General features: G+C 38.3%; 1 pseudogene; it reads right to left on the bottom strand.

The window, feature by feature from the left end:
* Positions 1–1518: 1518 nt before the first annotated feature.
* Positions 1519–2026, bottom strand: LOC148034582 (uncharacterized; annotated as a pseudogene).
* Positions 2027–6957: the final 4931 nt, after the last annotated feature.

The following is a 6957-nucleotide window of genomic DNA, read 5'->3' as shown; positions in this document are numbered from 1 at the left end:
ATAGAAACATGATAGATAATTAAACAACTAAGCAATTCGTTGAAGGAAAGTGGGTGGGAGGATTCTCTACGGATTCCCATGGTTGGGTGGTCTCAATGAATCGAGAGTTTTCCTTCAAAAGTGTGACTCAATATATTCTAGGAAAGAGCTAGAGGATGATAGTCTTAGGGGGTGGAGTGAGTCTTTGCATCATGGGAAACCAAGTTGATGCATTATCTCCCCCTTATTTCTTACCCTCTTTGAACCAAGTGCGACATAGTTCTACTTTGGTTCAAGCTGATTTTGCACAAGTAGCTACTTGATGATTGATAATAATAGATAAATGATTAGGTGACCATAGTATTATTTAGGAGCCTTAAATTTAGGTTGATCCTCATAGGTACGGAGTGGATATTGCCATGTAAGGTAGGCTCAATTGAGCCTAGGAAAAAATATCCCAATATTCCATAGGAGTTTTGGGCAGCCTCACCTAGGACAATCTCTTGATGGACTACCCAAATCATGCTGTCAAGGGTTCCTATAATAGGCACTGTATACATGGTATCAGAGCATAACAATATAAATAAGTTAGCAATAATTTATGCATGTGTTTATTTAAAATTTTGGCTTGTAATATCAAGTGTGACAAAGTTAGAGCTATCCTAGAAGAAATAGCCTAAATGATATGATATTGCATTGCCAGGCACCTTCTACAAACATGAATGCTGAGCTTCAAGAAGAAAAGAAATTCCTCTTGAAGCAAATCAAGTCACTTGAATTCACAAGTGAGGGATCCGTTATCAAGATTGATGATGAAGTCTAGATTGAAACCCTTGAGGATTATTTTGATGTGGCAGGAACGAGTGTAGCTAATAAGGCCATGATTGCAAAGTTACAACTAGCAAGTGAGGCATGCTTGTGATGGAAACAATGTGTTGGGACAATATTACCCCTTGTAAGATAAGAAGATATCAAGAGGGACATAAGATAAAGATACAGAAGAATTGCTTTGATTAGCTATTTGGACAAAAATGGCCTTATTTGTTAGGAAGGGGCTTTTTCATGAACAACATGTTTTTTGAGAAAAGCATGTACCAAAATTGACATGATCTTCCCAAATCAACACTTACATGCAACCTTCCAAAAATAGAAAGAAAGAAAAAATAGCATGATATTTTTAATTATTTAATTTTTTGTATTGAAAAAATTATTTTTCATTTTTAGAGGCTCATATCTCCAAATGGTGAGGAATTTAACCAAGCCTGTTGAGAAGACAAAATATTTTCTTCGATTCAAACTCCATGAGAGGAGCTTTGATCAAAATTTTCTCCATTTGATTACAAATCAAGATTAAAGATATGACATATCCTTGTGTTTGAAAAAATTTGACCAAAAGGTTACCATCACCAAAATTTATTGACACACTCAAAATAACCTAAAAACCATTTCCAAACATTATTTACACACATGTTTAAAAAAAGTTCACTATGGCTTTATTAGGGCATATCACATTATTCCCTTCTCTTAAAAACATTGTCCTCAGATTTTGAAAGGAGGATATTCTTGTTGCAAAATATCTAAATGAACCCAAGTTGCATCCTCTATAGGATATATATCCCATTTTACCAACACTTCTACGATATCTCTACCTCTAAGATGTCTAACTTTGCGATCTAACACTAATCTAGTTCTATCTTCAATGTCCCATCTTCTTATAGTCTAGATTTATCTTGTAAAACATGATTAGAGCTAGCAACATACTGTTTCAATAAACTTACATGAAAAACAAGATGAACCTTGACATGAGGTGGAAATTCAAGTTCATATGCAAGTAAGCCAATCTTCCTTTAAATTTTGAATGGTCCTACAAAACATGGATACAACCTTCTATCCTTTTTAAGAAGTTACTTTGACAGGGCTCAACTCTCAAGAAAACCATATCACTTTCATTAAACTCTAATGCTCTCTTTTCCTTGTCATAATATTTCTTTTACCTTTATTGTGCCTTTTTAATGTGTTGCTTCATCCTTCTTAATTCCTCATTCATTTTTTCAAGAAATTGTTTTGAAATCTCTACTCTATTTGAAGCATTAGAAAAATGGACAAGAGTCGCACAGCTATAACCATACGTTGCTTCAAATGGAGTCATTTTAATTGATGCATGACATGGATTGTTGTATGCAAATTCAATTAATATTGAATATAAAATCCAATTAGATTTTTTTTCATTCATATACATCCTAAGTGTGTTCTCTAAAATCTAGTTCACTCTCTCTATCTCTTCATCAGTCTGTGGATGAAATTGTTCAAGATTCAGAGGGAGAGAGAGAGAGAGACAAAGACATGGAGTTGTAATAGAGAGTAGTGAACTCTCATTGTTCTCTTCTTCTCATTATTCCATAATGCTTACTAAAGTCTAATCACACATAACTGATAAACACACTAGGTCACTAAAACTGATCATACCACTAACTGTGCTTGAGTCTGACCGACTCAGTTATTACAACACACATGTAGAGTGATAGCTAAGATGACAGCTATCTAGATAAGTTCGGCCATGTCGGTGATACTAGTCATGAGCTTGATTCTCAACACTCCCCCTCAAACTCAAGCTAATTGCTGCTATACTCCAAGTAGCTCCCTGAAATGCACAAACTTTTCTTTACCAAGTGATTTGGCAAAGATATTTGCTACCTAGTCTTTTGTCTTCATATGGAGTAGATCGATCTTTCTAGCAAGTACCATCTCCTTGATAAAATGGTAATGAACTTCTATGTATTTGGATCTAGCATGATAGTCGGGGTTGATAGCCAGCATCACACTACTGAGATTGTCACAATGCAATGTGACTTTGTTGTCTAACTGTATACCCAAGTCATGTAGCAATTTCACAAGCCAAGCTGCTTCGCATGCCGCTAAGGCTGCACCCCTATATTTTGCTTCTGTACTAGATAAAGCAATGGTTAGCTGCTTCTTAGTACTCCAACTAATCATACTGTTTCCCAAACTGAAAGCATAACCACTAGTTGACCTCATGTCATAGAGAGAACCAACCCAATTAGCATTCATATAACCTGTCAAGTTGCGAATGATTTCCCATGCTCATAAAACAACCCATAATTAGCAGTACCCTTCATGTACCACATAATCCTCCTAACTGCATCTAAGTGTGGCTTACGAGGTTTCTACATAAACTGGCTAATCAGCCCCACTACATAATTAGTAGTACCCTTCATGTACCACATAATCCTCCTAACTGCATCTAAGTGTGGCTTACGAGGTTTCTACATAAACTGGTTAATCAACCCCACTGCATAACTCAAGTCAAGACATGTAATAGTAAGGTAAATTAAGCTACCCACCATCTGTCTGTACATAGTGACATTCTCAATCTCAGTCCCAACATCAACTACAAGTTTGACATTTTGATCCAATGGTGTTTCCATGGTTTTACACTCCATTATGCCATATTTCAGCAACATATCATGAGCATACTATTTTTGTAATAGCCATATATCTTGAGGTGTAGACACAGCCTCAATATCAAGAAAGTACTTCAGCTCACCAAGATCCTTCACTTTGAATTCAGCTTGTAACATTGCTTTAATTTCAGCAATCCCATGATCATCATCTCCAATGATGATCAAATCATTGACATAAACCATCGAAAAAACATAACCATATTGTGTCTTCTTTGTAAATAGGCTGTGATTTGCATGGCCTATCTAAAAACCAAGTTGCTGCAAATAAGTGCTTATGTGAGCATTCCATGCTCTCGGTGCCTATTTCAACCCATACAAGGCCTTTTTCAACTTACACACATATGTCGGATAGTTAGGGTGTACATAACCCTCAAGCTACTCCATATACATCTCTTCAAGAAAGCCACCATTAAAGAATGCATTTTTGACATCCATCCACCATAATTGCTAGCCCTTAGAAGCTGCTAATGCAACAAATATTCTCACCATTGCCATCTTGGCAACCAAGCTGTCTCATAATCTAGGCCGTACTACTGTGCATATCCCGTTGCAATTAGCCGAGCTTTATACCTTTCCAACGAACCATTTGACTTGCATTTCACTTTATTAACCCATTTGCAGCCAATGGGTACTTTGCCTTTAGGCAAGCATACCAATTCCCATGCCTCATTTTCAGCCAATGTTGCATATTTTTCATCCATGGCAGCATACAAATTCTCATCTGTAATTGCCTCATTGAACTTCGTAGGCTCTTTGTAGCCTGACACTTTAGTCATATATGCATAATGTCTGGCTGAATACCCAATTTATGTCAGCCTATCAATTGGTTTTTGTAACATGTCCCCCTTGTCCACTTGTAGGACACGTCTTAGCAGCCCATCGGGAAGAGAGTCTAGAAAGCGCCGCCCGGCACTCACAAGGAATGTCATGGGGTTTGTGATCAAGATCTTCCCGAGTCTGCCACAAAGCGGAAACATCAGGCCATTCCCACTTAGGACCGACCTGAATCAGGGTTTTCATAAAGTCAAGTTTCTAGGAAGTAGCTAGGATTGAGCCCCAGACGAACCACTTTGCGCAAAAGCATTAGGGTCGAAGCGGATTTATACTGCACTTGGTTCAAGGAGAATGGAAAACGAGAGGGATGTGAAGCTCAACCTCTCTGCCCGTAAGGCATAGTCCCATTCTGTTCCCCTAAAACAACATAATTCGAGACTCTAACTCTATTGATTTCTAGGTCATTGCTACTTTGCTATCAATTCCTTTGAGAAAAGTTCCCGGCTAATCGAGACCACCCTTCCATAGGACGGACCCAGAGTCATGTCCACCACACTTTCCTCGGATTTCTTAGTTATCTAATTACCTACCACATTTAGTTTGACAAGAAAAAATAGCTTCCTTAATTAACTAATTAAACACTGGTTTCTTCACGTAACTTAGGCACTGACATAGAAAAACAATGTTAAGCAAGTTCCTTTTCCAACATTAGATCTTTATTAATCATAGTCTTTGGAATACATCAAATATCCTACTCGAAGGCTATCCCAGCAATCCTCAGGGATTGCTATTCCAAGTTCGCCCTGTTGACTAGTATACGGGCCTCGAGATCCCATCTCGAGTCATGTCGGCCTCTTGTGCAATATCCGGAGGCAAGGAATTTATGGCCAGAGCCTCCCTTGGCATCCAAGCACCCTCTTGCTCCAAGTAGCACCAACGGAAAGACCTCTCCACGCTGGTTCGGTCCACGTACCCGGCGTGGCTAACAACCCCCTTGGATAGGGTCAAGCAGACAGTCGGAGGTAACTGATACTGCCTCTCCCTCCAGGATTTAAACCTGAAGCATTAGTTATTTTTCCAGCATTAGTTCCTTGAGCAAAGAAGTACAAACAGTGCACCTAAGTGTACAATCACGAGCATTCCAGTGGTCGTTCGTACGGCCAACTGCTAAGGTGTGATTCCTTCTCCCCGAATACTTCCAGCATTTGATCCTAGATCATTCACGACTTGGCAAGATCCCAAAGGTTTAGCAAGCTAGGTTGCTTGTTTACCCTTTTTCCTTGGGTTAGGGTTTATATCCTGTTGACCCCAAATTGTCACTACCTTAGGTTTCCTTATATTATAGTCGAATAGATCCTGGACAACCCCATCGTCCTAACTTGGTTGGTCAATTTGCTTCTTGGCAAATTCACCATTGCCCTAAACTTGACAAAACGGTTCCCAAGAGGGAGTGTTGTAGTAGGGCAACTACTCAATTCCTTAGGAAAACTAATTTGTAATTAGAACTCCCCAACCTTGATCTAAGATATAACAGTACTAACTTGTGATTTAGACGCAAGAGCATATGTCCTTGGAGGCTTGTTGCACGAGATAGGTGCTAGTACCTAACTTATGGGATTATATCTCCCATCATGCGGTATTTCTTGATCACAATATAGGGTTTGGGAGTCCTATTGACCCCAATCCAAAACCCTAATCCTACTAGGCTGATAAACGTTTTGGCCCTAGGGTCCCTAAATTCCTTGTGGAAGTCTAGCATTTGGTCATCTGATCCTTAGGGTGAGAACCCTAGATCATTCTTACATGGGGGTTTAGATAATCCTAACATTTCGAGAATGTGGGTAGGATCTTTAAGATTGGAAATATTAAATCGGCATCCTAAGTGCGATACTAAGCAGAATTTTAACATAACTTAACCTAATCTAGCACATTGAGGTGCTCGTCGTACGCCTTTATGAATCTCATGTGAGTTACAATTACATGTGATTTACTTAATTGATCTAAATGCCTTACGAATAAAGATGACCCTTCCCCTAGAGACACAAATATTTCCCTCTAAAGTTTGCAAGAACTTCCCTTAAAAGATGGAAGTAACTGCAAGATGCATGAATTGTATCCTTTCATGCGAATATGCAATTTCAAGACCATAGTCCTTTTTGCCTTTATGCAGCTATAGGATCTACAATGATCTTTCTTTTCCTTGCCCTATACGGTATTGGTTGACATTCAGAACCATTTCTTATAAATCCTACGTTTTATGCATCAAATTCAAAGCTTTTGTATTTTAATGAAGGTGCATCCTTTCCCAATTGCAAATTTTGATAAAAGAACTCTATGCATGGATGCATCATTCTTACATGGCCAGATGCCAATGAATACATAATTGATTTAATCCTTCCTTTATCGCTTAACTCAACCTAAAATGTAACTATCATTGCATGCGAATTGCATAATATATGTTTTTTGTCAAAGTTCATAAATCTTTTCCTTTCATTGCAACTATTTAGATATCATTTAATGACCATCTACAATTAACTTATACACGAGTCACAACCAAGAATTTATTACATAAGTGCATTATGTGTTAAATGCCCTATCCTTTGCATGGTGCAACAAGGATGCCTTTGCACAATTTCATCTTTTAACTTATGCATCATACATTCGAAAATGCGACTACCCTTGACCATGGAAGTGCAAGCAAATGCAAGTACCTCGTCATACA

Source organism: Lygodium microphyllum, chromosome 6, assembly GCF_053477565.2.
Source record: "Lygodium microphyllum isolate KBCC chromosome 6, Lygodium_microphyllum_v1.1.10, whole genome shotgun sequence".
NCBI classification, from domain to species: domain Eukaryota; kingdom Viridiplantae; phylum Streptophyta; class Polypodiopsida; order Schizaeales; family Lygodiaceae; genus Lygodium; species Lygodium microphyllum.
This window is presented reverse-complemented; position numbering and strand designations above follow the sequence as displayed.